The sequence below is a fragment of the Echinops telfairi genome, unplaced genomic scaffold (assembly GCF_000313985.2).
Source record: "Echinops telfairi isolate 266 unplaced genomic scaffold, ASM31398v2 ScPeMD7_7423;HRSCAF=8461, whole genome shotgun sequence".
Taxonomy (NCBI): domain Eukaryota; kingdom Metazoa; phylum Chordata; class Mammalia; order Afrosoricida; family Tenrecidae; genus Echinops; species Echinops telfairi.
The window spans coordinates 2,425,075-2,432,385 of record NW_022111323.1 but is presented as its reverse complement, the minus strand read 5'-3'; the positions used below and the strand labels follow the sequence as shown (position 1 = coordinate 2,432,385).

Sequence of the window (7,311 nt, the reverse complement as noted above, 5' to 3'; positions counted from 1 at the left end):
GATTGTGTTGCTAGAGCTTGAGGTTCCTGTGAGTACTGCTTCACCACGCTGCTGGTGCATACGTCGCTTGAGCTTGGTGCTGGTGGATTCTGTCACCTTGCATTGCTTGAGTTTGATATTCCATCCAGGCCTGCTTTGCTAAGCTCCCTGCCAACCCTCCCTGCTGTCTGCTTCCTGCAGGCAGACTCTGCCTGTTTTCCCTGAGGGAAGCCTCAGCTGTCTGCTTCCTTGACCTTGGACTTTCAGTATATTAACTGTTCTACAAAAGTGAGTTGAACTGAGTCCTCTGTACTGCTGGGTGGACTAATTAGCTGTTATATTCCTTCTCACTGTATAAACCTATCGTTTTATATATATTGTTTCTGTAGAGAACCCTGCCTAAAACAAGTGTGTTGGTGTTTGTGGAACTTTCTTGTATGTTGATATCAGTTTTGTTTTCTGTCATTGATTATTTGACCACAGTACACCACATAATATTTTTAAATAGTTTTTTGCTTGTTTTTACAAATGCCTTTAACGTCTCATTTTCTAAGAATACTCTTATTTCCTCCTCATACTTAAGTGATCATTTCGCTGGATATAAAATAAGAATTTTAGCAGTTTTTTTCTTTAAGGACAATGTATGGCCCTCCATTTTTTTTCTTGACTGGATATTTTCTGCTAAAATTTTGAGCATATTCTTATTGTTGTTCCTTTGTATGTGACTGTTATTTTTTCTCTGGCTCTTCTCAGAATTCTTTTCTTTTAAAAAAATATATTTGAGAGTTTGCCAATAACATATTATGCTATTTTTTTCCTTCTCTTTTTGTCTACCCTAGTTGAAGCTTCCTGGATATTTTCTCGTCTTTTATGCATTTTGAATAACTGTCCTCCAAGAGTTAGTTATTGTACTATTTTCTCTGTGGATTTGTTTGTCTGTTCCTTTTCTGGGATTCCAATGAGACATAGGTTATTCCTCCTGAGAATGTCCCACATGGGACACTTTAGGATTTTCCAGATTCCTTTGGTTTTTTGTTGCTTGTTCTTTTCATAGATTGGGTTTGGGACCTATGTTGGAGTCACAGTTTTAAGACCAGTTGAACAGTTGATAGCAGTCCCTAGGGGTAAAATGGGTCTGCCTAGTTGAGTGTTTGGACTGTCTAGGATTCAACTTAGGTAAGACACCAGCCTGGAAGCAAGGTGTTTGTGTGGGGTGAGCCAGGGTTGAGGGAGTGGAGTGCTACCATTTGGGAGGTGAAGAAGTCTTGAAGGGCATCCAAGATGAGATGGGTGATGTACAAGCTGTCTCAGAGAAGGAGAGGTCATGTGTGATGTCTTGCGGTGGACAGGACAGGGTTACTACCATTCGGGAGGAAAAGAAGCCTCTCAGAGCAACCTAGGGAGGAGGGAGCAGAGTCATACACCATCCGGGGAGGCTATTTCCCTCAGGATATCTCAGGGTGGAAGGACTGCTTTACATGCTGTCTAGAATGAGAGGCAGCCACTTTGCATAGCTTGGAGCAGTGTAATGACCCAGTGGGAAGGGGCAAAGCACAAGCCATCTGAGAAGATAGGCTATTCCTCAGCATGTTTTAAATTAGTTGCTAGCTAAAAGAAGAGACAATCCTGCTCAGACTCAGGGAGGGAGGGGTTGCACAGCCCAGCTTGAGGCCTGGAGGGACTAGAACACACGTGGGCAGGAAAGCAAGGTAGCGTCACTGGCTGTCTCAGCCCATATGACTTGCACACCAGATGAGGGATAGGAGGCTGATCAGGCAATCTGCAGGCTAGGTTTTATGTAGTGCATGCCAGCTGTGAAGTGAGTTGGCCACACAAGCCTGATGTGAATTCAGTGGGTTGGGTGGGCAGGACTAAGTTCTAGGGGTCTCATGTACATGTTTACCCTTTCCTCTTCTCCTCTGCCTGATCCCACCTTCTCTGTTCCCCAGAATGCTAATTTATTTAGCTGTTGAGTCATTCTCCAAGATTGCTTGTGCCCTTCTTTCTCCTTTTTAATTTTTTCCTTCTGATTGCTGGTGAGGAATTCACTTTCCATGTAATTGTCAGCTATCTTGATCTGGATCCTTAGTCCTCTTAGTTTTTAAGCTTTTATGCAAGTTTCCAAAGAGCCTAGGTTTTATGTACCATTGGTCTTATTTTTGCTGAGGGCATTCTTTTCTACCTCTTGTAGCATTTCTTGTGAGGTAGGTCTTGGGGTAATCAACTTTCTAACCTTTTATCCAGGAAGGTCTTTAGATCCTATCATTTAAAAAATATTTATATCATGATTAGTATCTGAAAACAGTACATGATTAGTACTTCAAAATCATGGTGTTTTAACCCCATTCATGCTGTACTATTAATGTGCTTGAACTTCTGGGATTTGAAGATATATTTTTTGGGACATATATGTCCTTCTGGACTCTGGGGTTAGGATTAGTGTGATGAGGTAAGAACAAATTGTGTTATTATTTTTTGATTTAGTGAAACTTTTACAATCATGGGTAATACATAAAGGTATCCTGCAATTGCTGAGTTTGAGTTTCCTTTGTAGTGCTATATTCTCTGCATTATTTTTTTGTTTCCACAATCTATGAGATCTATTCAGCACTTGAAATCCCACTGATGCCTGGTTTGTTCTTGATAGGAATGGAGGATCTTCTCCTTCTTTTGATTTCCTCAAAAGAAATCCATAATAAACTGCCTAATGATAGTCAGCCTGAAGGAAAGTTGATTGCATATGCCCCTCTTGTTACAGTTCCATATTGTAAAATTATATACAATGAAGGTAATACGTCTGATATCACCATTCAATAGAGCATCTTCCGTTTGTTCACTTTTTACACCTCTGGTTGAAGTTGTGTGTTTCTCCTATAATTGCTTTGTATTCTGCAATTGCTCTTAGGCAAGGAATTTCTGAGGAGGAATCACCTTTGTTTTTTCTTCAGATACTAATCATGTCCTTTAGATTGTGCTTAGTGGAGAGTGGCCACTTTATTACTGACACACATCACTTTGTATGCCTGCTGCAATAATCTTTCGCTTTTATCATTTCTCACGGGCTATTTCAAGTCTCTCACCCTGTATCTACAGCATATAGACTCTTATCATTAATAATGTTTGTCAAATAATAGGAGGAAAATAAGTTATCAAAGGCAATGATTCTACCAGAATGGTTGCATGAGTCATAAATATAACGCTCTTGCCAAGAACGTGAGACGAGTCCGTGCCTTTTTTCTGGAATAAATAATTTTTCTTAAAAAGTCAGTTCACAAATCAGCCAAGCATGATTTTTCACTTATGTGTGACAAACTTCATTAGGACATACTGCTTTATTGATGAAGGTCTATTAAATTGCACCATACTTTCATCAATTGCAACGTCATTTGATGGTACATACATTTCCGTTAGTTGCCTATGCACAGACAATAGGGAGTAAATTGTGAAACTAATCGTATATGCAGTGTATCTTGGACACCACAACATATGCTTACACTGTATTAGACCTGAAATTTAGTTATTTACATGAATATTAGCTTATTCTGAAAATTTAACCATCCAAGTAATATATGTTAAAACCCACAAAACTCACTGACATTGAGTTAATTCTTACTCATAGTGACCTTGTAGGATAAGATAGAACTGCCTATGTGAGTTTCTGAGACTGTAACCCTTTAAGGAAGTAGAAAGACCCATCTTTTTCCAGCCCAGTAACATAGGAAGCACTAAATATTCTTACAAGGCATATTTCACTACATATTTGGAGAGGCAAAAAGTTTAATTGGAACCTATATGTCTTGCAGCATCCTACAAATGCATACTTACATTGTATTGAGCCTGTATGTAAGTTATTCACTTGAACATAAAAAAAATCACTTCCCAATAACACAAGGGAAATAGAAAATGGGCAAATATCACAAATTCCAGGATGCACCTTCTCATGCTACTCTCTCTCTCTTCATAACAATGTGGCTCTGATAGTTTCTTTTGTATTATGCAATTGTGCATGTGCCAGGTATAAATGTGTTAGCAGCCTTCCAGTAAGCACAAGAGGTTAAAAAAAAAGTGAATGAGGCATATTGTCCACTAACTTTCATCTTTGAAGAATAATTTTGCACAATAAAGTTCTTGGTTGACAATTATTTTCTATCAAGACTTTACGTATGTCATTCCAAATACCAATGTTTCTGAAGTAAAATATGCCTTTGTCCTGAGGGAGCTAAAAAATTTCAGGGGAAAATGGAGGCTAATACCCTAAGATTTATGATTTTCCCTAGTAAAATTATAATGATGTGTCTAAAGTGCACAGGGACACACAAAAGTATATGAATGTATTTTGAGCTTGCATATAACCTTAGCCCTAATCCAAGAACAATTAGTTCTTATAACATCATCCTACTCTATAGTTGCCTTCATGAAGAGAACACTGAAGATATAGTTGCTATAGGAAAGTATGGTGAAGATATCAGATGGTGCCCAACTATCAGAAGAATGGAATCCAGGGTCTTAAAAGCTTGTTTTAAAACAAGCAACCATCTAAATGAGCCACCAACTAAGTCCACATGGAAGAAGCACACCGGTCTGTGTGATACAAGCATTTCAATTAACAAATTCCAAATCTAGAGAAGGGAAAGTTGTCAGAGCTTAGATTATGAACACCTGGTTTACAGAAGGAAAAGGCTAACAGTTGAATCTCAGAATCCATCTGATAAATTCCCTCTCATCATGGTCCAGGGATGTGAACAGACTTGCTATCAGATAAAGGGAGCATTTCAAAGTTGATAATGGCAGATGTAATTAGGTTAAAATGTAACGTTTATCAAGTGATATCCCTTTGACTCTTATTAAAGTTATTTCGATTTTAATTATTTTCTGCTTTCTTTTCTATTGAGGCTTTCTCCATTTAATTTTTTCACTGCGGGTACCTTGTTTCTTGTTCTTGTTTTGTATGATTTTCTATAGATGAAATCCAGTATAGGTAAATCTATAGAGACAGTATATGGATTAATAATTACCTATGGGAGTGGCAGGGAAGATTGGCGGGAGATGGGGAGCCAATGAGTATGAAAAAAAGAAAATGTTCTGAAATTGATTTTAGTGATGATTGCACAACCCTTCTTAATGTGATTGAACATTAAAATATGTGATATGTGAATTATATGCCAATAAAACTATATAAAATATAATGAATTTTTTCATAAACTTCTTGATGCCTCCATATATAAATCCATTTTCGTTTCTTTCAGGATTAGTTTTTAATCTTTCTTTATATAATTTTTAAATAGACAGTTTCTATTAGTTTACAATAATTTTCAAATAAGTTAACAAAAAATGTACAAGTAGCATCACTGTGGCACTGTAACAAGTTTAAAAGGCCTGTTTCACTAGGAGGTGAAAAATTCTTGGGTTTCTTACAGAGATGTTAAATTATCATAGAGATGTTGTTACCTTTTCTTCTGGACTTATTAACAGAAACACTGGCTTAGTGAAATTACAAGCATAGGTAGGCTTCTTAGTAGCCTTTTGGGATTCGGGAATTCTGCTTTCAATACTAAATAATATCTGAAAAACATGCTCACTTTTATGCTTTCTGAGAAATTCTAAGAACTGGCACATATTTATATGATAGTCATTCCTTAATCCGTAGTCACCATGAGCATCAAAGAATGCAAAAGACGTAGATTTTCCCCATTTCCTTCAGTCTCAGTATTTTCCACGTGCTTGCATGAAATATATTTCCAATTGGAATGCCTAATTTTATGCCATAATTAGTACTCCTTGAAGCCCTCTACACAGATTATGCCAGGCTTTCCTATCATGCAAAACCCAGTCATATCTAACTTTTTTCCAGAATCCAAAATATTTTTCCTTATATCCCGGTAGCAGTAACTCCACATTTGGAGGAAAGTGTTCTTAACTGTCTTTACTTGTGCAGATGGATCACACGTCAGCATTTTGTTCAATACTTAGATGAGCTATTATCCTGTATCCACTGGATTGCTGCACACACACATAGATCTTCCCTGGATCAAAAGTCTGTATGTAAGAAGTGAGATTTTTGTTGAGAGCAACTGAAGTTGTCTGTCAAGCACAGATGACCATCCAAACAGCTGTAGGCCTGCATAGCTGTGTGGCATGGTTACTTATAAATCCATTTTCACCTTGGGCTCCTCAATCTGGAGCACGATTACAAATTTGATTTTTGGTTGTAGTGTGTCCCTTCCAAGTATCTTTTTATATGCGTCAGGGCACTGACATCTTCAAGGCTTACTTCACTTTGGTTATGAAACATGGAAAACAACAATTTCCTCAACAACAGCTAAAGCTGAAGGCATTCTTTCACTGAAGCAGACATGTTGTCTGGAATCTGTCTTCCCAGAAACCTGGGCAGGTCCCCAGGGTACTGGGTTTGTCGACCTCAGCAATGTCCGGCGAAATTTCTGGAAGGTACCTTTTATTTTTTTGAAGTACATCTGCTGGAGTGTTATGCAGAGTGAGCCTTCCAGGTCATTCAATGGAAAACAGCTGCGGAGCCAGCTTAGAACTGGAACCAAAGTTCTGCAGGCGTGTTTGGCACGTGGGTAGTGGTAACTCTTTGTCTAACTTAATAATATTTTATTTTTGTATAACTCACTGTGATTGAGTTTATGCCTACTCATAACAACTCCCTGTGGGTTTCTGAGACAGTAACTGTTTAGGGAGAAGAAAGTCTTGGAGCCGTTGGTGGTTTTGAACTGTTGACTTTGTGGATCACAGCCCAAGGAGTAACCACTACACCACCAGGGCTCCATAATTTTGTATAAATTCTTCCATATAGGAAGCCAAAAATACATATAATGTACATAGTGTTCATAGAAAACTAACTCTGGAAGGGATTATTTGGTTTATAAAAAATGTATAATGCGGTTCGCCCGCGCAGCGCCCGGAGTCCTTGCAGCTGAACCCGTGTCCCGCCCGGCTGCCCACCCGCCGCCGCCGCCGCCATGCCCTTCTCCAACAGCCACAACGCGCTGAAGCTGCGCTTCCCGGCCGAAGATGAGTTCCCCGACCTGAGCGGTCACAACAACTACATGGCCAAGGTGCTGACCCCCGAGCTGTACGCCGAACTGCGCGCCAAATGCACGCCGAGCGGCTTCACGGTGGACGACGTCATCCAGACCGGCGTGGACAACCCCGGCCACCCGTACATCTTGACCGTGGGCTGCGTGGCGGGCGACGAGGACTCCTACGTTGTCTTCAAGGAGCTTTTTGACCCCATCATCGAGGACCGTCACGGGGGCTACAAGCCCAGCGATGAGCACAAGACGGACCTCAACGCCGACCACCTGCAGG

The 7,311-nt window shown here is 39.6% G+C and overlaps 1 pseudogene; it reads right to left on the bottom strand.

The window, feature by feature from the left end:
- Positions 1–5,409: 5,409 nt before the first annotated feature.
- On the bottom strand, positions 5,410–6,334 carry LOC101657171 (annotated as a pseudogene).
- Positions 6,335–7,311: the final 977 nt, after the last annotated feature.